Source organism: Rousettus aegyptiacus, unplaced genomic scaffold (assembly GCF_014176215.1).
Source record: "Rousettus aegyptiacus isolate mRouAeg1 unplaced genomic scaffold, mRouAeg1.p scaffold_m13_p_14, whole genome shotgun sequence".
NCBI classification, from domain to species: Eukaryota; Metazoa; Chordata; class Mammalia; order Chiroptera; family Pteropodidae; genus Rousettus; species Rousettus aegyptiacus.
Genome location: NW_023416289.1, coordinates 41222515 through 41248324, shown reverse-complemented (window position 1 = coordinate 41248324; position 25810 = coordinate 41222515). Strand labels below are relative to the sequence as shown.

At 48.5% G+C, this 25810-nt stretch overlaps 1 pseudogene; it reads right to left on the bottom strand.

Annotated features, from left to right (window-relative positions):
- Window positions 1–4482: 4482 nt before the first annotated feature.
- LOC107502579 lies at window positions 4483–7586 on the bottom strand (annotated as a pseudogene).
- Window positions 7587–25810: the final 18224 nt, after the last annotated feature.

Below are 25810 nucleotides of genomic sequence, written 5' to 3'. Positions count from 1 at the left end.
TTCTAAATCACTGATTCCATCCTCCATTTCATCTAATGTACTGTAAATTCCTCCTAAGGTATTCTTTATTTCAGTTATTACATTCTTCGTGATTGAGTTGTTGTTGTTTATGTTTTCTACTGCCACTTTTATGTTTTCTGTCTCTTTGTTAAAGTACTCACTGAGGTCCTCTACTCTTCTTTTAAGTTCATCGGGTATCCTTATAATTAGTGTCTCAAAGTCTGCATCTGGTAGATTGCTCATCTCCATTTTGTTGACTTCTTAGTTCTGTTTTGTTGTTGTTGTTGTTTGGGACATGTTTCTTTGTCTTCTTAGTTTGGTTGCCTACTTGTGTGTGTTTCTATGTGTCACGTAGGGCTGCTATATCTGCTGGTCTTCGTAGAGTAGCTTTCTGTAGCAGGTGTGCTGTGGGGTTTAGTGGCACAGTCTTCCCTGGTCACCTGAGCCAGATCCTCCAAGGTATGTCAGTTATGTGCTTTGTGTGTGCCCTTCTGTTGTAGATGAGCCTTGGTTGTTGTTCGCTCATCAATGGGATGGATCGACCCTCTGTTTGATTGGTTGTGATGCATGGCCATGACCAGAGGAGGAGCTGTTGTGCATGGCCTGACCCTACAGAGTAGGATTAGCTTTAACAAGGCTCTGGTGCCTGCTCTGTCTGCCCTTTGTGTGTGTGATTCTTAGATGAGACCCTGGGTGGTTCTCTGACTCAGAGAAAGTCCACTCACTAAACTTGCAGGCCATATCCTCCAGGGGGCAGGTGGACCCTGCCACATGCCAAGTTCATCTGCAGCCTGAGTCCTGCCTGGGCTACCTGGCATGAGCCACCAAGCAATCTCAGATGGCCGCCAGCCACGTTGGATTTTGATATGCCTGAGAGTCCAAGCTGCAAACTGAAGTCAGCTTCCTCTAGTGCCGGGTTTGGAGCTGCTCAGCAAAAGATACGGGACACACTGAGGCCAGATGTTGATTGCTTGGATTTTGTGGATCTTTGAGAGATTTTAGAAGTCCCTAGCATGAGCCATGACAAGCCATTTGTATGGAAAATCCACTAGAAGCAACTTGGGCAGGCCCACAATCGGGTGGAGTGGGGTCTCAGGGTAGCACATGAGCAAGAGACTGGTTTTCGCTATGTTTATGGAAACTCAGATATGGCGCCTGCCTGGATCTGCAAGCAGAGTGCGGGAGGGCTCAAAGGAACAATGCCCTCTGCCAGCACTTCTATCTGTGAGAAAGCTGCCCTTCCAGCCCTCTTCCCTGAAGCCAGAACACTCACTTCCTCACCATATGTCCCTGGTTCCTTTTGAGCTGATGCCCCAGCACGGGAGCTCAGAGCGTGTGAGTTTGTCACCGAGTAAGTGTGTGTGGGACCCTCTAGAGAATAGGCTGCACCTCCCTCATCTCTAACTCACTCGGCCAAAATCTCCACTGGGAGATTATCACCCGCTCCGGCACCCTGGGCTCAGGAGACTGCTGTGGGACTGGCACCCCTTGCTCTTCCACTCCACAACTGAGGTATTTCTACTAACTCTCAGGGTGTGGGACCAGCCTGTTTCACGCCTCCGCCCCTCTTACCAGTCTTGAGGTGGCCTCTTCTGCATGTGTTCAGTATAGGACTTCTGTTCTGTTAGACTTCGGGAGACTTGCAGTGACGGCTATTATGTAGTTGAGTTGTAATTTTGATGTGGTTGTTAGAGGAGGCAAACATAATGTAGACCTACTCTGCCATCTTGACAGATAGCCACAAATTTGATCAACTTTTAAAAAGTTATTATATGGTGTGAGTTAGGGTCCAGATTCATATTTTTCCTCCATGGAAATATTTATATTCGTTTTAAGGCCATCTGTGTTTTTTTGTGAGTGTACACGTGTGTGACACCTTTGTATATGTGCAAGAGCTCATGTCTACGATTGGGTATATGTGTGAAAATATTTAAACTATTAACTAAATTTTCTTTAATGGTTACTGTACATGTCAGGTTTCCTATTGTTTCTTGAGTTAGTGCTTTTTATTTCTAGTTTTTCTGAGCTGTCAATTTTGTCTAAATTATGAAAAATTTTTAAGGAATTTAATAATCTGCTACAGCTTTAGCTGTAGTTAACATCAATCCTTTCTCATTGCACACATACCTAATTAGCACTTCCTCAATTATTTTGTTGATGCATTTTTCCAGAGGTGTTAAAAAAATTGATAAACCTTTTAAGAAAGTCATTTAGGGTGTGTGGTTTTCTTGATTTTATATTTATCTTCCAGTTTATTGATTTCTACTTTTAAGATGATCTCATTTCTTGTTTCCTCTCTTTCTCCAACTCCTCAGTAGGTTGACAAACTCATTTTTAATCTCTCTTTGGTAATATGAGCTTTTAGGTCATGGTTTCTTTTAAAAGTTGATAAAATTCCACCTGAGCTGGAACCTGTAACTTTTGATATATATACATACACACACACACACATACACACATATACGTACATACACATATATATGTATATATATATACATATATATGTATACACACAGATACACACATACATTTTAGAGTTATATTTTAATAAATTACCAAAGATTTAAAATACTCAGGCAGTGCTGTGTGGCTTGGTCTCCCATGCACAGAAATTGGGTACGTGAGGCAAGCTTCTGTCCTGTTTGAGATCTCCCAGGAGGGCCTGGGCTTTGCAGGTCTCACTGTGGCTCTTGGGCGACTAGGATGGGCATGGACCCTCTGCAGATGGAGTAGGGGCAGCAGTTGTCCAAGTCAGTGTTGGCTCATGTTGTAAAACGTGGGGAAGATGACCTCCCTTACTCTCTTTCTCAGTTCTGGAGACAAGGGACACTTTCTGATGCATCTCTCAGACGCATGTCTCAGGGGCTCAGCGCCTATGGACTATCATTATACATGGGCCTGGTGATACCAGGGCTGGAGAGGGACAGAGGAAGTGGCCTGAGAAGGGGAAGCAGGGTAGAGTCAGTCCCCACAGAGCAAGGCTGGAGCAAAGGCACCTAATCTTGGACGATGACTCAGGAGATGCCCTTGGAGGAGAGACCCAACAAGGCCCTCAATGGGCCCCGTGTAGCCACTTCCCTCAGAGCTCACCATCCCCATTATCCTCAATGCTGAGAAGGGCAGTTTTTTACACACTCCTTTTCCCCTGTCTGCTTCTGTGCATTCTTTAGACTCAGGTCCTGCTCTGTCCGCAGGCTTCTCTCTACTGGCACCTCCATCCCACTGAGCACATTCTGTAGCTACCGCCTCACATCACAAATGTTTACACTCATGTGTCCTCCCCAAGGCCCACTTCAGAGATGCAGTCGTACTCCTGGGCGGCCTGAGGAAAGGATGAGAGCTGAGCCCCGGGAGAGGCCCTGCGTGCTGCTGAGCAGTCAGTCCCTTGCCTGCATGGGAGCATTGGGGGCTCTTCTTCTGGAGTCCACAGTCCTGACTCTTTTCTAGATGGGGCCCCTTAGCAGGTTATGGGGCAGCCCTCCCCTCCCTGCACTCAGGCTAGGGATACTGAGGTGGTCACATGCTCCTTGTAGACAGGTGCAGAAAGAGGGGATTGAACCCATCAGGATGTTGAGTGGTGAGAAGAGAGAGAATCAGCAGCAGCAGCCAGGCTAGGCACTGTGTGTTATATTGTAGGTGGGGCTTCCCCGTGGAGTGTGTACTTGTGCCCACCTGTGCCCAGCTGTCCACATAGAGATGGGAGAAGTGTAGGGGCAGCTTACTTCTAGTTGGAGATCAGGGGTGCATAGTTCCCAGTACTCCTGGGGAGGGAAGATCCAAAGAAGAGCCCCTGGGACCCTGGGGAGGTCAAGGGGAGAATGAGGCCAGACACCATATGGCCAACCTGTGGACCCTTTTTATGGACATCTGGGTGTCAAGGAATCTCTATGGCTTATTGAGGTGACAGCCAGTCCCTGGAGGCAGGGAATTATGGCATTCTTGGCCTGTGATGCCCCAGGATTTGGGGGTTCACCTCTAGCATGATTCATCCTGGGCTTGTGTTTCACATAAGCAGGTATGTCTGTGTGCTTCTTTGTGGCACGCTTGTGGAATCTCATGTGGAGAGAGATCTTGTCCTGCATATATGCCCCTGTATTGTTGAGCATCAACCAGGGTGTCCCCCTGCCCTTTGAAGACTCATGACCCTGAGTCACACATTAGCCTTCAGGAGATTCCTCCAGGTATAGGCTAGATGTGGGTGGACTTTCTTGAGACTGTTTCTTTAGTCTGGGTTGGCCCTTGTCCCAGGGTCTCAACTTGAGACCCAGGCTCTCCAAGAGGGGTAGATTGCTTTGTGTCAAGTGCATTTTGTGTCGGCGTTACCATCTGCATGTGTGTCCTCTTGTCCAGTCCCATTGTCCAGATCAGAGTCCAGGACATCCCCCTGGATGAGGGATAGAGCTGGGATTCCTGTGAGCTTATCATGTGCTCCCAGCCCTCATTGCATGACCTCAGTCTGTCTTCTGAGGGACTTGGTGTCACTTCCACATTGGAGCTGGGGCAACTTACAGCAGCCAGAGGTGAAATGTGGCCTTAAACCAACAATAATGACAGTGTCAGTTCACATTTTTGAGCGCTTATTGACTCACTGCAAGACTTCTAAGGACTTGCCACCATCGCTGAGTATTCACAACCAAAGTATAAAAAAGTGCATCATACCAGCATTGTTAGATAAGTAGAAGTTGATTCAGAGTTTAATAACATAGAGAATGGGAAGAGGACCATTCATAGTTCACATCTAGCCTGTGAGGCTCACATTCCCTGGAACTAATGGTTTTGGAGACCTTACAGGGTCCCCCTACTAGGGTCCCCCTACTGACGGGGCCAAAGTGAGGGTGCTGTTGTCTGGGACAGCTGCATCCCCTCCCTGAGCCACGGACGCTGGGCACTGAGGAACCACTGGATGGCGATCCCACTGTGATCTGTGAGGCTGATTGGAACCAAGGCATCCTTTATGTCCCATGACTGTGGCATTGCTGGCTCAGATGGAGGGTTTTCCCACTGGCTCTGTGGAGAAACAGAAGAGGTGATTGACTGCAAATGGGTCAGGTACCTGGTGCCTCACTGTCCAGGGTGAGCTCTTTCAAGGTCAATAGCAGATGACCCTGTACTCTGCAGAAGGACTGGTGTAGTTCTGGGAACAACCTATAGAGAGAGGGCCGTACCTCCTCTCTGACCCCAGAACACCCCAGGATGACCTTGACCTGTCCTCCTGGACATCTCTCCTATATCACCCCTGGGAACTCTTCCTCAGCCCTTGTGTCCATCATCCAAATCATCAGGTGGAATGTTTTTATTGTGATCATTTTTCAATCTATTCTTAGAAATCTCTTTGACTTCAAAAACAGGTCAGGTTCTGCTCCTCATGTGAACTTCCATTTATGTTGGGGAAAGCAGGCTTACCAGCCCTGTCCTTCTGTGGGGCCAAGGGAGCTTCCCAGAAGGTGGGAAGGCATTTAGCTCCTGTTTTATAATTTATTAGGCATTCAGGCAGCCCAATCCGTCTCCAAGTCCTTCGACCTGGAGAGGTTCCATTGGATGGATTTCACAATCTGACAGAATTCTACTTTCTGGCCTGTGGAGTGAGTTTCACCATGAAGGACATCTCCAGAGAGAGGTCGTTACAATTGTAACTAATGACAGGGCCTGTGGGAAGGGAAGGGAACTCCTCGATATGGTGAAGGCTATACGAGAAATCTCACCGCTAACACAATATTCCGTGGAGAAACACAGAACCTTAACTAAAATCATGAACAAGACATGGATGCTGCTTTTTCCACTTCCTCAGCATAGTATGAAATCCTGGCCGGGACAATGAGGCAAGAAGTTGAAATCAAAGGCATGCAAATTGGAAAGGCAGAAGAGAAATGATCTCTTGTAGCAGACAGTCTAATCTTACATGTAGAGAATTCTAGGATTACACCCACACACACAAAAATGTTAAAATTAATCAATTTAGTGAAGTTGCAGGAGAGGAAACACTAAATATCAGTACCAGTTCTTTACAATAATGATAAACACTCCAAAATAGAATTAAAAAGCGATTCCATTAACATTAGCATCAGATAAAACAGAACACTTAAGAATAAACTTACCCATAGAGATGTAAGATTCATACTCAGAGAACTATCAATTGTTTTGAAAGAAATTACAGAAGAAACAAATCGATGGAAAGACATCCATGTGCATATTGGAAGACTTAATATTGCTGAGATGTCAATATACTCTAAACGATTTACATATTTGGTGCAATCCCTATCAAAATCTTAATCACTTTTTTGTTTTGTGGAAATAGAAAAGTCTATCTTAGAATTCACGGGGAGTCTCAAGAGATCTGAAAGATTTTGACAATCTTAAAAAAGAGAATGAACTTTCAGGTCTCACATTTCCTGATTTCAAAAGTTACCACAGAGCTAAAGGACCAAAATAATGTGACAATGGCATAAAGAGAGACATATAGCCCCTGGAATACAATGGAGATGAAGAAATAAATTCTTGATTATGTGATCAAATAATTGTGACAAAGTTGCCGAGACCATTCGATGGAGAAAGAACAGTCTGTTCAGCAAATGATGAGGAATAACAATATCCACCAGCAAACGAATAAGTGGACCCTTGCCTTACACCATGAACAGAAGTTAACTCCAAATAATCTAATCCTAAAGGTAAGGCTTAAAACTGTAACACTCTTAGAAGCTTCATGACACTGGATTGGCAATGATTTCTTGAATATGACATTATGAACGTGCGTGATAGAAAAAAACAGATGGATTGGATTTTGTCCAAATGAAAACTTCTCTTCATCTAAAGACACAATGAACAGAGTCAAAGGTGATCTAGAAAACAAGAGAAAATAATTTGCAAATCACTTATTGGGTGAGGGGTTACTATCCAGAATATAAACGGAACTCTTATAAGTCAAGAACAACAACCAAATAACCTGATGGAAAAACCGGCAAGCCCTCGAATAGACATTCCTCTAGGGAAGATATACATATGGTCGATAAGCACATGAGAAGATGCTCAACATCACTATCATTAGGGGAATGCAAATCAAAACTCTTGTAGTTGGAGTTGTTGTTTGTGACGCTGGGTGTGGGTAGCTCTGCTGTGCAGGTAACAGAGAATATTGCCCTGTGTGGGACATTTGATTCATCCAAAGGTGTCTCAATCAGAGTTGGCACCTCTCACCTCTCGGGCTACTTGAGTCCTTCAAGGAATAAGGCCTGTGTGCATATCACAAGACATATGCGTGAGACGTAATGCAGGGTCGATGGAAGCACAGTCCAGGGCTGCTGATCTTGTGTGCATGAAGAAGAATTGTCTTCACCAGACATTCAGAGGTCAGAGAGGAATCACTCACCACATACATGAAACTATCCAGTTACTTCTTTGTTCTAAACATTTTTCTTTATGGCTTATAGGGTGTAGTATCCTGCGTCCTTTAGAATGACCTTTTGGAACAGCAGGGATCCATTGGAATATATTGTCTCTTGACCGCTGTATGCAGGCCCTGGGATACTTTCTTGACTGTCTATTATATATGATGCAATTAGATGGTTTCTGTCCACACTTCCCCCTTTATATCAGGCAAAGCCTAGGAGACCCTCAGGCAGATTGTGAACAAGGAGAACCACCACATCCTTTCCTTGGGCAGCACTGGTTTGCATGATAGTGAGTCGGGCAGTGGCGAGCAGATTCCAGAATCTTAAGAGTGAGACTAGGAGGGAAGAGAGAAACTGATCAATATTTGGATCTATATATTGGGATGGAAAGATGAGGCCGGATTGAATAAGTTCTCTTCACTTCTTGGACTTGGAGTTTGCATGTGTGAGGGAGAGAGAGAGTGTGTGTGTGAGAGAGTGTGTGAATGTGCGTGTGTCTCCTAAGGTCAAGGTAAGCAGCATGGCCACCATTACTTCAGCACCTCTGAACTTGGTATTTTCTGTTTCAAATACTCTTCTTCAGGTTCTGCCTAGCTCATCCATTGAGTATTAGGAGTGTCCTTGGAAGAGGTCTTCTGTGACCACGTCTTCTATAATCCCTTGACTCTCACTTTCTGACATTTCCCTGGACTTTTCCCTTCATGACATGTAAGATTTGACACTATATTCTAGACCTTTTCTTTTCTATCTCTTCCCCATGGAACATGAGCTCAGTGAGAACAGGGGCTTGTCTGATCTCGTTGCACGCCCAGTGCCTGCAATAGGCTGCAAACATCTGTGGGTGAATGAACGCATGTTCCCAGGGCCTTTGCCTCCTGGTGAGTATCTGCCCCTTTCTGGGGCTGGTGGTAAGGACAATGTTTATAGCCCCTGGCTAAGTTTTCCTGATACTGCCCTGACATATATTGTTCTAATTACCATCAGTTTTCAGAAATTAGTGCTCAGTGATCAATAACTTGTCAAACTTAGCCTAAGTGAGGTTTTCCTACCCCTTGGCACTTCTAGATGACGAGATTTTCATGTTCCTGAGGCCCCTCCCCCATCCTACTCTGTCCTGTGTCCTCTCCCCTGAGGTACAAAGGAAGCCCTCTGTCTCCTCGCAGAGCCTTGTCCTCCCCAGGAGACCCCAGCCAGTCTCTGTCTCCCAGTCTCCTATCCACCCCAAGGGAACTGACCCACCCTCACCTGCCAGCAGGATGCCCATCCAGGGGACACACCATCTGGGGGCAGAAGCTGATGTAGGCTCCATGGCCACTGCTGTCTTCTCTGTTTGTCCCTTGGGAGAACAGTTTTGCTCCAGAAACGCTCACAGGCACCTCTATTTCAAGGTGTGTGCTCTGGAGTTCCTCTTCTGCTGCCCTGAGCCTCCTCCTAGGCAGGAGCGCGTCCCTGGTCACGTGTGAGGGGGAGGGGTCTGTGGACACAACCTTGCCTCTCCTGCCCCTCCTTCCTGTTTAGCTTCTGTCTACATTTCTGTTTCCTGAAACTGCTGTAGCTTCTACCTTCTTCTGCTGTGACTCCTCACCCTACACATGCACACGCACACGCATACGCACACGCACACTTACACTCACACAAGACTGAAGCTTGCGTTGGGTGCACAGCATCCTCCCCGCCGCCCTTCTTCATCTTTCCTTGTGGTCACCTTAAAGCAGGAGCCCAGGGGGCCACATCGGAACTCTTGTCCAAAGGATGTCACCTTTGCTGTCCATCAAAATAGTTGTGGAACATTATAAAGCTATCGTGCCCAGGTGATACATTAAATACTGCTTCAGCAGCTGCCCAGCTATTGCCGGTGCCTGGCCAGGCTGAGACACAGGATGTGGGGTGGGACAGCCCATCCTCTCTCCCGTGCACAGGGAGGGTCTGCAGATTCTGTTAATAAAGAGATTCTGACTCAAGATGTGCAGTGGACCAGACAGTCCACCTCTAAGAAGCTCTCAGGGGAGGCTGATCATACTTGCTGGGAGCTCACTTTCTGTGTCAAGGTTGAAGGGGAACCCTGTCCACTGAGAGAATGACATTCCTGTCCACCTCGCTGTTGGCCTGTGCTGTGTCCTGGCCTTGAGTCTGTCAGCACCACACAGAGCGTCCAGGGGTTCCCACACCTGAAGGATTATTATTTTTTGTGACACAGAAGCTTAGCAGGGCACCAGGGTCTCCCCCTGTTCTCTAATGCTCTGGGAAGCTTGGATTTCCTCCCAGCAGGAAGGTCACAGAGCTGACTCTGAGGGTCAGGAAGGGGCCAGCTGGGTGGTGACGGGCGAGGGGACCCACCTTCTATCTCCAGTGTCTCCAGCCTGGCCTCTGATTGCAGGTGCAGAAACCCAGGGCCAGGTGTCTCAGAAGGAGCTGTGGTTCACGGGTGTGAAAGGGAGGTGTGACCTGTGTGTTTTGGGAAGAGAGGACATTGGTGAGAGGTTGAGTGGCTGTGGGCTCCCCGGTCCTCGGGGGTTGGTTCCAGGGACACCCTCCCTCCCCTGTCTGTTGGCTCTCTCTGGCTCAGAGCCTGTCCATGAGCTCCCTGACAGTTGGGGCAGCCTCTGTCCTCTGTCTGGGGGACTTTCCTGGGGTCACCCTGTCTTCCCTATGGGTGGTGCCAGGCAGGAGGTGGAGAGGTGTACAGGGACCCCTGAAAGAGCAGGTGCTCGTGGGCCCCTAGGGGAAGCATGGGGACAGAGCAGGCACGTGGGAGGGGCCCAGAGGGTCTGTGGGATGGAAATCAGGCTCCTTCTCCACCTCCTTTGGCAAAGCCAGGTTCCTGTGTTATTTCCTGTGCCTTGTCTGTGTGTCTCAATGTCGCCCCCTGGAGGGCATGAGGAGACCTGTGGCCAGTGTGAGGGCTGCACCTGGGGTGCTGACCAAGGGTCAGGAGGGTGGGAGCTGACCCTGAGCCCTACCAGAGGTGGGCTCTGAACTCAAGGCTGAGGGGCTGGTCAGCCGGGTCCTGTTCACGGCAGGTCCCAGGCCACCTGACTCCATCCAAGTCAGTGTGAGCCCAGGGAGAAGACGAGCATTGTCCAGAGGATTATGGGTCCAGTGACAGGAGAAGTGTCTCTCCAGGGGACGTGCTGTTTCAGGAGGGGCTCTCTGTCCCTGAGGTTTCAGAGGAAGGACCTGCCGAGGGGTCTTGAGTCTTTCGGGATTGGGAACTGGCCTGGGTGGTGGTCCACAGATTGCCCTATGATCCCCCCATCATGCACTGCAGCACCCATGTCATCTGTGTCCCTGTCTGTCATCTGCTCTAAGCCTCCCCACAGGGCCCAGGAATGGAGCATCTGCATGTGGAGACTCAACCAGGGGACCCAAGGGGTTCCTCTGTTAGGGGAGGGCAGGCCCTGTGGGACCCTTAGTGCCTCTGAGATGGAAGCAACCCCAGGTCCCGTGTTCCCCTGTCCCATCCTGCACATAAAGCTCCCCTTGTCCCAGACCACCACAGGGTGGTGAGAGGCCATCAGGGACCATTGTGTGGTGTCCTCATGGACCTGAGGACCAGGAGTTGCCCCCTGACTTCCTTGGATATCAGGGTGGGCCCCCTTCTTGCCTAGTGGTGGGTCCACCTGAGGTGAAGGCTGCAGGATTTGTGCCACGTCACGTCTCCGAGGGAAGAGGAAGGACACAGGCTGCAGCCCATGGTCTCCCCTTCTCCCTGGGAGAGGAGACGTCCCTCACAAGTCAGATGGGGAGGCTGTGGTGTTCGGGGAGCGAAGGGAGGTCCGACAGTCACTGTCACTGTTAGGGGCTCCCTGTTCCCCTCCTGACTCTATCTGCGGTAAAGGCCCATCCCTGGGACAGCCGAGGCCTCTTGCTGGCCTCCCACGCCGACACCAGTGCCCTCGAGTCTGTAAGAAGCATGGTCTGACCGCAGGTGTCACAGGCGCAGGAGACCCGCTTCTGTGGTGTGGTTTCCTCATCTGTCAATACGTGTTTACTGAGTGTTCATGACAGTTCCGGCCCTGGACTGGGCCCTGAAACCCGTACAGAGCACAGGTCACACATGAGGCCCGCTCCCATAGAATTTACTTGCAACACAGACAGGCCCTCAGAGAAGTCAGGGCTCTAAATAGTTAACCATCATCGAGAGAAGGGCCGTGAAGGGACAGTGTCTGCTGCGTGTGTGGAGTCTCAGCTGATCTGGAGATCACAGAGAGCACTTCTGAGAAGGTGACCTCTTGGCTGAGACCTGAGGCAGGAGTGGCCATGAGCGGCCGGCCATCACTCCATGAAGAACAGAGGGTAGTGGGGGAGGAGTGTCCTGCAGAGGACTGGCCTTAGTGGGCAGGTGCTGTGTGAGATGGATTAGGTGAGGGAGCCCAGCGTGGGCAGCTGGGAGAGGGAGGAGGACTGTGGCTTGAGTGAGGCTGGTGAGGGTTAGACCCTGCTTTGCTGTGGACCCCGCTGAGGGAGGCCGGCCGCCCCCTACTGGACCAGGAGGGAAGTGTAGCTGGAAAGTGCAAAGTATTTTTTTTTTAATTTGTATTTTCTTCAATCATAGTTGACATTCAATGTTATATTAGTTTCAGGAGATGAGACGATCACACGAAAGCCTTCTACTGCAGGACAGAAACAGCACATTGTCCCAGAAGTGGTGGCAATATGTGGGACAGGGGAGGAGAGGCGTCCTCAGCCCCCCCGGGTGCAATCGGCCGTCCTATGTGACGTGGGTCCTAAGGACATCCAAACTCATATGCTGATTCCTGTCTGTGCAACCAGTAGTAGGTCAAGGTCACCTGTCAGCATCTCTCTGTCACTCCTGCCACCTGATGCGCTTCCCCGTGTGGACAGGAAATGCCGGGATTCCAGGAACTCCGAGTCTCTCTTCTCTATGTCGTAGGGAGTGTCTCTAACGTGCTGTTCAGGGTGGAAGTAAGAATTATTCAGGATCGATGGCCTCTCCATGTTCCAATTTGACCCTTAGACTTGTTTTTGTTTATTGTTGCCGTTTGAGAGATGAAGTCTTGAGGGATTCATTCCTCTTCCTGGACAGTGAGGAGGAATATTGTCAGGAACAACTGTTCCTAACAGAGGTTTTAGTTTCACAGCAAAGGTGAGAGGATGGTCAGCCTCCCCACTTGTCCATGTTCCCTCAGAGGGAAACGTTTGTTCCGATCGATGAGCCTCCCCGACACCACATCATGACCGCCTCCACAGTTTGATCAGGGGTCCCTTCGGCATCTGTGAGTTCTAGGAGTTTGGACCGACGTGCGTCAGGTACGGTCTTGCTGGCTCTGTCGCACCCTCTGGGTCAGTGGAGACGCTGCCGATGGTGCATGGGCTCGTTAATTCAAAAACAGTGGCATACGTCGTGTGTGCATCCACCCAACCCCAAACGTGGAGTCCTCGGGTGTGGGGCGGCCGTGGTGAATCAGTGTCTGCCTATAGGCAAAGAGAAGTTTAGTATTAAGAGTTTATTCAGAAGTTATTAAGTCTTCTTTTTATATCTTCATCTCACAAAATGCCTAGAATGCTGTTTCAACAGTGATTTCCAACAGGCCGAGGGCCTCTCTGCCGCTTATCAATTTTTGTTAAGTGTGGACACAGACGGCAGCATGCACCCTGCCTGTGGACCTGTGAGTGCACCTCCCTGAGGTGGAGGGGCACAGGTGTCATTAGGGGCAGGACGAGATGAGGTAGCAGAGGAGCGAAAGGGCTCCTGCAGGGCAAGTGGGCATGGCCGTGCAGACCGTGCGAGCCGCAGATGGTTCCATCAGGAGAGAGACACTGTCACCCGGTTTTCGTGGTCTCAGGGGCTCAGAAGCACCTGTCAGGTGGGGAGCAGGCATCAGCCAGGGTTCAGGTTAGTGCACCAGCCACTGACTCCTGGGCTGATTTGGATGCGATCTCCCCTTGCAGGGCAGTCGGTGCAGGGCTCGGTCACTTCAGGACTCCAGGTCCCCTGGGTCCTCTCAAGCATACTGTGTTGGGTCCCAGGAGTGAGACCTGTCCCCAGCATTATGACCTAATGGGCTGTCTGACAACGGAGGTTTTTGGAAGAGATGAACAAAGCTGAGAGGCAGCGGGGGCGGTAGTATCGTACTTCATCCTGCATGCCTAGAATTTTTATCTTCTTAATATCTGAGGTCGCTCCTAAGTTTAGGTGTCTACATCCTGAGGCAAGAGGATAGATAGGGCCAGGCCAGCTGTGCGGGTGCATGACCTCTATCACCTCACAGGATCCTCAGCTTAGAGGGGTCCTGCCCTTAATTTAATGCTCTCCTGACCCCATGTCGAAACCCAGTGCTGAGTGCTGTTCTGAGAAGGAGGTCCTGTTCCTTAGCACACTGTGTATCTGGTCCTGGATCAGGAGCCAGGGCGAGGCTGCGTGCACAGCGGAGGCTCAGGGCTGCGTGTGGTCTGCGACTCTGGCGCTGCCCTTGTTGTAGGGTCTGCAGTGTGGCGTGGCCTTGCCTATGTCCCCCTCAGTGTCCTCTGGGTGGTGACTCCCTGGAGCACAGGGACTGTCCCCCGGTCCAGAGGGGACTGCTATGCTCACAGGTCATGTGTGTGGCTGGAGAAAACCTCACTCTGCCCCTGACTGCTGTGTGAGCTGCAGCAAGGTCGACATTCTCTGTGGGTCTTAATCAAATGTGTCCCGGAGGGGTGGTTTAGGGAATTCACCAAGGACAGTCTCAGAGGGGACCCACAGGGTAGCCTGGACGGAGGCCTGGCTCAGGCCAGGAGGACCTCGGACGGCTCCTGGGTGCTTTAAAATGGACCATCTGTTATTTTTGAAATCACACAAGAAGGCTTGTTTGTCATAAATTCTTGCAATATAAACACAGACGAATAATGCGTCAGGTCTCCAAAGGCCTCACTGACCTACTCCATCGGCAGGCTTTACCTCTGGAGGGGCTGGTCGCATCTTTCTGTAGTGTTTTCCACGTCGCCTCACTCACAGTTTTAGCAGCCAAAACATCAGGGCATTACGGTCTTTTTTAGGGCATTCTCTCATAGTGCAGTGTTTGTGGTGGGCGCTTCCTAGAAAGCACGGGTGTCCACATGTCCACCTCATTGTTCACATCTTGTCCATCATTTATCTTTTTTATCATCCACCCCTGCAGCATGTTACTGAGTACTTATGGCCAAGCCCCTATGACATATGAGATGCCAGGGGGACTTGAGAGGCCCTGGACAGGTCCCTCTGCTGGCCCCTCCAGGAATCTTGGTTCCACAGGTGGCACACCTGAGCACAGGTAACTCCTGAAGAATCTATGAACACCACCGAAGACTGACTAGTGAGTGGTGGGAGTTCTAGAAGTCACATCTCTGTGCAGTCTCGAGAAATACTGAGGGAGCAGGTGGCTGATGAGTTTGGGCTAATAGGGAAGGGGAGACATGCACTCCAGACAAAACACAAAGGCCGGAATCCACCTGTATGACCAAAAACAGCAAGGAGGTCATCCTGCATGCAGCTTTAACCTAGATGGAACTTGGGGGCTCGATTGGGGAGTACAGCTGTGATACGGGTGTCTGTGCTATTGTGGATATGAGGTGATCTGGGGTCTGGGGTGGTATCTGGGTGGTGGGTTTTCATAGCATCTGCTTTGCCCAGCGTGTCACCGAGTAGAGTGTCCTGGTGGATCTGGTAAAGGGGCTGGTGCTCTGTGGCAGCCTGTGGTGCCCACTAACCACTGCAAAGGGGGAGACGGATGAGGTCTACCCTGCACTCCTAAGCTTCAGATGTGTGTAGTGCAGGGGTCTCTGCCGGTGGCTCACTTCAGACTCGTGCCTCGGGTGAGGTCATGGCTGTGGTGTGTGTCAGTGTTCTGAGGTTTGAGTGAAGGGGACCCTAGTGTCCAGGGACCTGGAGCACAAGGCTGTGCTGAGGACAGTGTTGGATGGGGCTGAGCAGGTTCACATGGCCAGAGTGTGAAGGACGTCTGCAGGACAGAGCGCCCGCTCCACCTAGCAGGAGCTGTGTCCTGTCCTGGAGAAAGGACAGGTGTGTGTGGGGGGGGTGACCCAGCACAGAGACAGAAGGTGCACTGTGGGGCATGGGGACCCTGGAGGCTCCTCAGATGTGGGACGTGTCAGCACGCCTGTCTCCATGAATGGGGGACCCAAGGGACTTTTACACTGTGAATGCTGAGTGATGGGAGTGAGTGACCAACCCAGGCTCTGGATGGGTTGAACATGAGCCCCTGTGAGAGGGACTGTGGCGATCCTAGCATGTTAGCTTGTCCTTGGGGTCACAGGCAGATGGAGCATCCCTCGGGTGTTGGTTTCTACACTGGGAGGTTGCTGGTCATGCCCCAGTTGTCCCAGGGAGTGTTGATCATCTGCTGGGAGGGACGGGCAAATGGCAAAGGCCTCTGACACCGGGACTGGGCTCGGCCCAGCGGAGCTGGAACAGTGGCCCTGGGGCTCGGCTCAGCCCTGTGGCCTGGCGGGCTCAGCTGGGGATCGAGGAGCAAGATGCTGTGCTCAGGGTGCTCCAGGCTGTGTGACGGGTGCGCTTCCAAAGTCAGACACCGAGGGTCAGAAGGTGAGCATGAAACGTCCCCTCTGGGCTGTATGCAAGACGGTTGCCTGATGCCAGGGACAGTGAGAGGTGCTTAGAGGCTGGAGCAGGCTCAGCCTCCCAGAGGTCACCCTGTGGGGCAGCAGTCGGCCACGTGGGGAGTCTGATAAATGTGCCAACAATGAACGTGCAGACTCGTGCCGCGAGTTCACAATTTATAAACCAGAGAAGAACCAGGTTATCACTAGAGTAACTTCCCCTTGTTTAGTTTTTCTTGAATAGAAGAAAAATGAGCAGGCTTTCCCACCTCCGCCTTCTGGTGGGTGCTCCCTGCTGCCCAAGTGCAGCCTGTAGTGACAGATGAACGTGGCCTTGGCAGGTAAGGTAGACAAAACTGGGTCCCCTCAAAGACGTCGACATCTCATCCTGAAAGTCTGTGAATCTTTCCACTGCTAAAGGAAAGTTACAGATTAAATTGAGGATTATTTTAATGTGTGATTGGGAGATTATGGTGGTTTTTCTGGGTGGCTCATTATAACCATAGGTATCATTTCCTGATAAGTGAGAGAAGGAGGTAGGAGAGAGACAGGGCCAGAGGGAGATATGATGAGGGCGGAACACAGGGAGACTAGGATATGCTGCGCTGCTGGCTTTGAAGCTGGAGGAAGGGGCCACGACGAAGGAACTCAGGCCTCTGACAGCGTGAAAGAACAAGGACACGACGCCTCCCTAGAGCCTCCAGAAAGAACCAGCCATGTCACAGTCTCGATTTGTGTTGTCTGACTCCACTAAGTTTGCAGTAATGTTCTACAGCCGCAGTAGAAACTAAAGAGAGATGTCACCTTGTCTAATCCAAGCTGCATGCACTGGGGTAAAGAAGTTAGAGCTAAATCGTAATGTGAAACTTGGGTAGGTTTTTTTAAACCTATCTCTCATCTCATTGACAAACACCACTCGGGTAATGACAGAACAGCCTCGTGAACTGGGCTCTGGGCCTCAGTTCTGGACCGGCTTTCTTTGTGCGAATGTGGGCACCCTGATCTGTGTGCACCTGTGTGAGAACAGCTCCCATTTGTCTATCTTAGAAGGACCGAAACTGCTGGCCCAGGTGTGCAGAGGGGGCTGCGGGTGAGGCACAGATGGGAGGAGGCCTGTGGGCCGGGTAAAGGAGATTGTTGTCTTGTCTCCATGGGATCTATGGAGAGCCTTCCACCCCCAACCTGGATGCTCATTTATAAGGAGGAGGCGTGTTTCAAGGGGATCCATGTCAGGGAGAAAAGAGGAAGCTAACAGCAAGTGTGGCATGAGGTCACGGACAGCGCCAGGGAGGGCCTTGCCTTGCTCAGGGCATGAATCTGGGTCCTCCCCACCTTGGTGATTCTGACAGCCTCTCTCTGTGTACCCCATGTGTATAGGTCTCCTGAGGGCTGGCCTTTGGGACAGAGCAGAAACCCATGGACAGGGCTCAGCACACCCTGAATTCTGGATTTGGGGAGAGGCAAGTTCATTTGCAGAGGCACACATCAGGGCCACTAGGGCCTGAGTGAGGTGGGCCAAAGGGCACAGGACACTGAGTCTGGGAAGGGGCCCCCACCCAGGATATGTGGCCTGCCCATGGCTGTAGGCCATGACCCCAAAGAAGAATCTTTGCTCATCTCTGTGAGGACACAACATTTCCCACTGTTCTGGGCTCCTGAGACTGAGTGCACATGTGCAAAGGGTCAAACCCTGAGAGGTGTCCATGGCCTGGTCCTCAGAGCTGTGTGAGGACAGCCGAGTGCTCTCCTGGCTGGGCCACAGCTCCTGTTATCTCTGTCTCTCCTTTCAGCATAGCTCCCCCCAGCAGCACACCCAAATCCCCTCCTCTCTCCCAGGGAACAGAGACGGAGGTCGGGGTAACTGAGAGAGAATGAATGCACTGTGTGATTCTGGAGAGAAGTTCCCATTCACAGAGCAAGAGGAAACTAGGGAAGTGCTCTTTATTCAGATCACTCAGGTGGTTTAGGGTGGGTCACATGCTTGATTACTTTTTCTAGAGCCCCTATTTCATGGGGGATGGGAGCATTTGTCCTGATCCATCCAGGAATCAGGATGGCCTGTTGGGGTCTCCAGTAATAAGGAAGGTCCCCAACCTCAGGCCCAGGTCCTTGAATATCCTCAGGGTTCAGATCTAATTTTCTGGTTCAGGTTGCAGCTCCTGCACCACCCAGGGTCTGGGGGCTCAGGTGGCCCACCTCATCTGGCTGTGAGGTATAGCCCAGTGTTGTCACCCTTATTTGTGGCTATACTCTTTAAATACCCTCCCGTCATCTGTCTGGTGAAATACAGGCAGCCATCTGTTAATCACCTCTCAATAAGCCTTCAACAAATCAACCAACTTTTAATTTATTAAAAATATCTTTCTTATATATTAAAAATGTCTGTTTTTTTTCTTATTCACACACTGAGAGGTATAGGATTCCATTTGTTTGGTTGATGTACAGACTAGTGCGTATCAGGGGTTCTCAAGCTGGGTGATTGTAGCACCTGCTCTCCCCTTTCCTCCGTACAACAAAGTCAGAGAAAATGTTCTTTACATGAGGGCATGGTGAGTGCCACTGAGATCTAGTGGGTAGAGAGGCCCTTGGATGGTGCTAACATCCTAGAGGACACAAGTCAGGCCCCACAATAAGAACTTCCAGCCCCAAATGTCAATGCTGAAGGGACCGAGGGTCCTGCTCTGTGCCCTTCCCCTAGCGTTCCCAGGAGGCATCCCCTCACCCTACAGATCTCATCTCCCCCGACAGCGCCCCCATCTCCAGTCTCCCCTCCTCTTGCATCTTCAGTTCCAGTCCTCCTGAACCTGTAGATGTCCTTAGTCCAAGGTCAGCCATAGCGACTCAAGTCTCCTGCACCTCGTGTTTCTTTTCTAGCAGAAACGGTCCACTAGTAGGGGGCACTCGTGCTCCTTCTTGATCTTCTGTAGACCTTTTCCATCATCTGAGACAAATAAGTGCAAAAGTTGTTACTGCTGCAACCCCTAGCCTTCAATTATTCTTTAGATTTGCTCAGGACAAAGCTCCTGGGACAGATATCAGGGTCCCCAGGGAGGAACCTCACATGGGAGCATGCAATAGCATGGACTGGTGATCCAGGACTATCCCCAGTGCCCAGGTCATCGGAGAGGAAGCCGGCTCTAGGGATATTGGGCAATGTGGGCTGGACACTCAGTGCCCAGATGCCCCCACCCTGTGTGTGAGCACTGGGGTAAATGACAGTGAGTCTGTGGCCCTGAAGGGTTGAGTTACTCCGCTTACCTGTCTGTCCCTGTCATCCTCATCACAGGATCAGACATCCGCACCCTTTGTTTGAGACCTTGCAGTTCTTCCTGCTAGAAAGGAGCATGTGCACCCCACCCCCATTAGTCTGGCTTAGCCTTGTGCTCACTCAGGCTACTGCTGCAGGAGGCAAGCTCTGGGTCACTTGCGGGCCTTGAAATAGGAAGCTCACACATTTTCCTTGTTTTATGCCAATCTGCAACAAGCAGTGTGTCTCCTGGTGGCCCCTTTATCTCTGGTGCATTCAGGAAACCTGTGTGTCAGGTCTTTGGTCAGGTTGGAGACAGAGCCTGGTTCTCCTGTCCATGGGAGCTGCCCTCCCTGAGGCCCAGGTCTCTTCAGGATACTCTCACCCCAAGCAGGGCTTCCACGCACCAGCCCCGACTGTGGCTCTGGCCCGCCCTTGTGCTGTCCGCATGGGTGAAGCCAAACAAAAGCTCTCACAGGAGGCCGAGGCCCGGAGGGTTGGAGTCCAGGTGGCCAACACAGACTGCCTTGCCTCGCTCCTGATGAAAGTGATGCTTCTGGGGATCCTCCAGTGAGTGTGGTGCCTGCCGCAGTTCTGTAGGTACCTTCATCAGGCTAAGGAGCCCCACTCTTCTCGATATCCCCTATCCGTGTCTGCATTGTCCAAATCCAAGTGGATGTGGAATTTCACCAAAGGCCATTTATTTCCCTGTTCGTCATCACACAGTATTTTCTTGTTAATCTGTTGATGTATATAAAAGTCAGTAGATTATTTTTGAGTCTTAAACCCACCTTGCATTCCCGGGGCTCAAACTCAACTTGATAATTCCTGATCGATCTTGGTATAGTTTCGTGTAGGGATTTTTCATCTCTGGTCAGGAGAAGGGCCTGCACTCTTACCTCCTCATTCTTTCCTAGTCTGATTTTGACAGGAAATGAGTTAATGATTAATCTTTATTTTTCCTTTCCTCTGGGAGAGTTGTGTTAGGTTGGAGCAGAGATGCCCTTTGATTGCTTTGTGGGTATTGCTGTTCTGTGTAACCTGAAGAAATCCTATAGACGTTTTCTTGTAAAGTAACATGAATGTTGCAATATACTTCTGTGTGTGCCTGCCCATGAAACCACCACCCAGATTTAGGTAGGGAAGTTTGCCTGAACCTGGAAACGCTCTTCTGCCGCTCCAAGCAGATTCAACCCTAGTGCCACCTCCTTTCTGACCTCGAGCACTGGGGGTTTAGTTCAGCCTTCTGTGGCTTCGCTCAAGGACAACCGTCCACTGTGTTCCCTCTGCATCTGACGACTTCTGTTCAAGTCTGTGCGTGTGGGTCATCCATGTTGTGGCAAGCACTAACTCATTTCTTATTCAAGTTGCATAATATTCCTTTGAACACAGTACAAGAATCATCATTGTGCTGTTGGACATTCGGATTATCTGTTTTTGGCTCTTCTCAGCAGTACTGAGGTGAATATTCCTATACAGTATTTTGTATGGTCAAACTCATGTCCTTAGGGTAAATACCATTGTATTTCTTGGGACATCTTCTAAAGTATATATATTTTAGATTCTCCAGCCAGAGAGTTGGATAAAGTTTTATTTCCACCAGCCATGTTTATATGTCTAATGTTCTACCTGTTGGTATCATTAGTTTTTTTTAATTTTAGCCATTCTCATGCGACTGAAATAACATTTTTAATTTTAATTTTAATTTGCATTTTCCAAATAAACAATAAAATAAATTCAGCTTTGCATGTGCTTCCTGGCCATTTACATAGGTTCTACTGTTTAGTATCTCTTAGTTTTTAGATATTTTTTAAAAAATTGTATTGTCGGCTTTTTTCTACTGCTTTTGTAGAATTTTTTATGTTTTTTGAGTACAGCTTATTTGTCATATAGATATACAAAGACATTTATATAGTAGACTTCTTTATGTCTGTGTGTGTATAAAATTTATATATGTATGAAAGAGACAGAATGAGTATCTTTTAGAAAACCAGAGATTTCAAGTGTACAACACAGTGATTAAACATTTATAAAAGTAATGAAGTGTTCACTGCAATAAGTTCAGTACACATCTGCCACCACATGTAATTATTACATACAGGACTATTGGCTATATTCTCCATGCTATACTGTATATCCCCATGACTATTTTGTAGCTACCAATTTGTACCTCTTATTCCCCTCCCTGCTTCAACCACTCCCCCAGCCCCCACTTTGACGACCGTTAAAATGCTCTCTGTATCTATGAGTTTGTTTCTAATGTTTGTTTATCCCGTTCCCTAGATTGCACATATGACATTTGTCTTTCTCTGTCTGACTCTCCACTTAGCACATTACCCTCTAGGCTGATCCATGTTGCTGTAGATAGTAAGATTTCATTCTTTTTTTTTTTGGTTTGAGTAGTAGATCATTGTGTGTGTGTGTGTGTGTGTGTGTGTGCGCATGCGCGCGTGCGTGCACGCACATGCAGTTATATATGTATGTGTGTGTATATCTATATCTATACATATCTATATACCTATATCTACATCTATCTATCATCTATCTATCTATATCTACATCTATCTATCATCTATCTATCTATCATCTATCTATCTATCTATCTATCTATCAATCATCTATCTATCCTCTTTTCTATCCATTAATCCAATGGTGGACACCCGGGATGCCTTCATGAAACATGTTTTTTTTTAATCCCTTTAGTCCGTGTGTGACTTTTGATCTGAAGTAGTCTCTTGTAGGTAACATATGTAAGAGTCTTGTTTTCTGATCCATTTAGCCACCGTGTGGCATATGATTGGAGCATTTAATCTATTTATATTTAACGTAAAGTTGTTGCCATATATGTAGTTATTGACATTTTATATTCATATTTCTCTTTTTCTTTTTCCTCCTTCTTCTTACAGAAGTTCCTCTAAGATGTTCTGTAATACTGGCTTAGTGATGACGAACTCCTTAGGTTTTTCTTGTCTGGGAAGCTCTTTCTTTATCTGTCCCTCGATTCTACATGATAGTTTTTCTGGGTAAAAGAAAAGCTTTTCTTGGTCCTTCTTTTAATTATTTTGGATATTTTGTGCCAATTGCTTCTGGCCTGCAAAGTTTCTGTGGTGAAATCAGCTGATAGTCTTATGGGAGCTCCCTTATAGCTAACTAACTGCTTTTCTCTAGTTACCATTATGAGTCACTGTTTTTAACCTTTGGCATTTTAATTATGATGTGTCTTGGTGTGGACCTCTTGTTTGGTACTCTCTGTGCTTCTTGGGTTTGTGTATCTATTTCCTTCACCAGGTTAGGGAAGTTTTCTGTCATCATTTCTTGAGATAGATTTTTGTTTCCTTGGTATCTCTCTTCTCCTTCTGATGTTCCTATGATGCGAATGTGGCATGCTCGATGCTGTACTAGAGGCCCCTTAAACTATCTTCATTTTTTTTTATTTATTTTTTTTTTTTACTGCTGTTCTTATTGGGTGTTTTCTGCTACCTTGTCTTTTAAATTGCTGATTTGGTCTTCTTCATCATCTAACCTACTGTTAATTCCTCCCAAGATTGCCTTCATCTCACTTATTGTTTTCTACACTTCTGACTGGTTCTTTTTTATACTTTCTATCTCCACTTTTATGTTTTCTATCTCTTTGTTAAAGTTCTCCCTGAGTTCCTCTACCTTTCCCTTAAGTTCAATCCTTATAGTGTTTTGAACTTTGCATCTGGTAGATAGCTTGTTTCCATTTCAGCGAATTCTTTTTATAGAACTTTTTCCTGCTCTTTTGTTTCAGATAGGTTTCTTTGTCTTCCCATTTTGGCTGCCTACTTATGTTTGTCTTGATGTATTATTTAGGGCTGCTACTGGTCTTAGTACAGTGATTTTATGTAGTTGGTGTGCTGTAGGGCCTAGTGGTACAATCTTCCCTGGTCACCTGAGCTAGGTGCTCCACGTATGTCCCTTGTATGGGTTCTGTGTGCCCTCCTGTTGTAGTTGAGCTTTGGTTGATGTTCGCTCATCAAAGGAAGAAACTGACCCTTTGGCTGATGGGTTGTGCTGCACGGCTGGGACCAGCTGTTTTTTAGGGTCTGACTATGCAGAGCAGGATTCACTCTAATGGGACTCTTGTTCTTGTCTGTTTGCCCTTTGGATGTGTCTTCAGATGTGACCCCAGGTGGTGCTCATTGGGCATGCAGGCCATGGCCTCCTCGGAGAAACCTTGTTGCAGACCAAGTTCAGCTACAGCCTGTGCCTTGCTGGGGGCCACCTGGCATGACCTGCCAAGCAATCTCACATGTCTACCACGCATGCTATACGTCGAAGTGTCTGAGAGGCCAAGCCACAAACTGAGACTGGCTGCCACTAATGCTGTGCTTGGGGCTGCTCAGCTAGAGGTATTGAGGCATGCTGAGACCAGATGCTGCTTGTTTGGGTTGTGCGAACATTTGAGAGATTTTAGAAAAGTTCTTGGCATGAGCTAAGATAGGTCATTTGTATGGAAAAATCCACTGGAAGCAACTCGAGCAAGCCTACAAGTTGGGTGAGTAGTGTCTCATGGAATCAACAGGGTGGTGTGACCAGTGTCAACTATGTTATGGAGACTCAGATATGGTGCCTATCTGGGTCTGCAAGCATGGTGCGGGAGGGCTGAACAAAGGAACAGTGCCCTCTGCCAGCATTTCCATCTGGGAGAATGCTGCCTCTTCAGCCCTTGCCCTGAAGCCAGACAACTCAGTTCCTCCCAGTATATCCCTGGCACCCTCAGAGGAGCTGCCCTAGAGTGAAGCTCAAAGCAAGTGTGTTGTCACTGAGTAAGTCCATGCATGCAGGTCCTTTAAGAAGAATATCTGCCCCTCTAGAGGCCCTGTGTCTCACTCATCCCCAATCTCTGTTGGTTTTCACAGCCAAAATTTGTGGAGACTTCTCTTACTGGCACTGGAACCCTTAGCTGGGCAGCCCAGTGTCGGGCCAGGAAAAATCACTGCACAGATGGGCCTTGGCAGCCAACATATCTCTTTTGATTCACAACCGTCACTCACAGGAGTGACACCAGTTCATTTCACATCTCTGCCAATCCTACCAGTCTCAAAGTGACCTCTTCTGTGTGTCCTTAGTTGTGGTACTTCTGTTCAGGTAGAATTCAGGCGACTCTCATTGAGGGCTTTTATTTAGTTTAGTTGTAATTTGATGTGCTTGTGGAAGGAGGCAAACCCAGTGTTTACCTACTCCACCATCTTGACTGAAACTTGAAATGAATTTTTGAGTGTAGTGTGAGATAAGTGTCTAACTGAAGTTTTGTTCATATAAGTATCTAATGGACCCAGAACCAATGTATTGGAAAGAGTCCTATCCCTCCTGCTTTACTATGCTACTCTCATCCTAGGGTAAGTGTCCCCTTATGGGTGATTCTATGTGGACAGTCTTCCATGCTAGTTGTCTATTTGTTATTGCTTGCACCAGTAATACACTATCTTAATTCCTATAATTTTTATAATAATTTCTGATATTTAGTAGGGATATTGTTCACACCAGTTCTTAAGAGAGTCTTGGATATTTTTGGTCTTTTTCCTTTCCTTATATATTATAATCAGCTTGTCCAGGTCTCTAGAGATATATGTTAGAATTGTTATTTGGATTGCATTGAATCCATATATCAGTTTGAGGAGAGCACTTTAATATGTCCTCTGTTCTTCTGATGCTATTAAGTGAGTAGGCCCTAGACATGTCCTTGCTATTCAGACTCTGCTACCTGCCACATTCTAGGTAACAGGCAGCAGACTAAGAGAGAAGCTCAACTTTCAGAACTTGGACAAGAATACAGTAGAGGGCCCCCTCCCCTCTCTCCGTAGGAGGCATTTCGCAAGGGCAGAAAGGCCCTAGCAAAGATCTGGATCCTGGGATGCAGAAATATGGAGTCTTGGAGGAACCAAATGAAAAAAACCTTGAGTATTGATCTATCTAAAGTAGATACTTTGTGCCCCATGCATGAGTTCTCAGAGATCACTCATTCTTGCATACACTTTAACACAGGGTAGGTCAATTGGACTCACCCTCCTGGAGAACAGATTACATGCTCTCCACTGTTCACTGTTCTCTGTCTTCTGTGTGACTGGTCCTGCTGTTTGTCCTGTGGGCACGGGCCAAGTTTCACTGAGAAGCCGATTAAAAAGGCAGAAGCCTCTGCAGGCTGGCTGATCAGGCAGAAGAGAGAAGGATCAGACTCTGCAGACGAAGGAACTCGTGTAGAGTGTCTTTGGCACCTGCAGAGGATTGAGAAGCTGAGGATGAAGGCAAAAGACAGATAGTAGTAAGAGGACCAGCATCTGGTCATGGCTGAAAACCACCATCATGGAAAAGGGAGTCCAGTCATTAGCAGAGCTTACCCTCCAACGTGAATGAATGTTGGTTGTTCCATTGTCACCGATTTTCTCTGTTCTCCATGTCCAGCCTCCTGCAATCCACATTCTGCACTGCAGCGTTCTGTCCCACTAGTAGGGAAAAGACCTCTCCAGGAGGATATCTGTGAATCATCAGGTCTGGTTGGGATGGCTGGAGTGCCGGCAAGGACCAAGGTCCAAAGAATTAGCAAGGGGGCCTAGGAGGAGGTTTAGGGGTGTAGACCGAGGGGAGATGGGAAGGG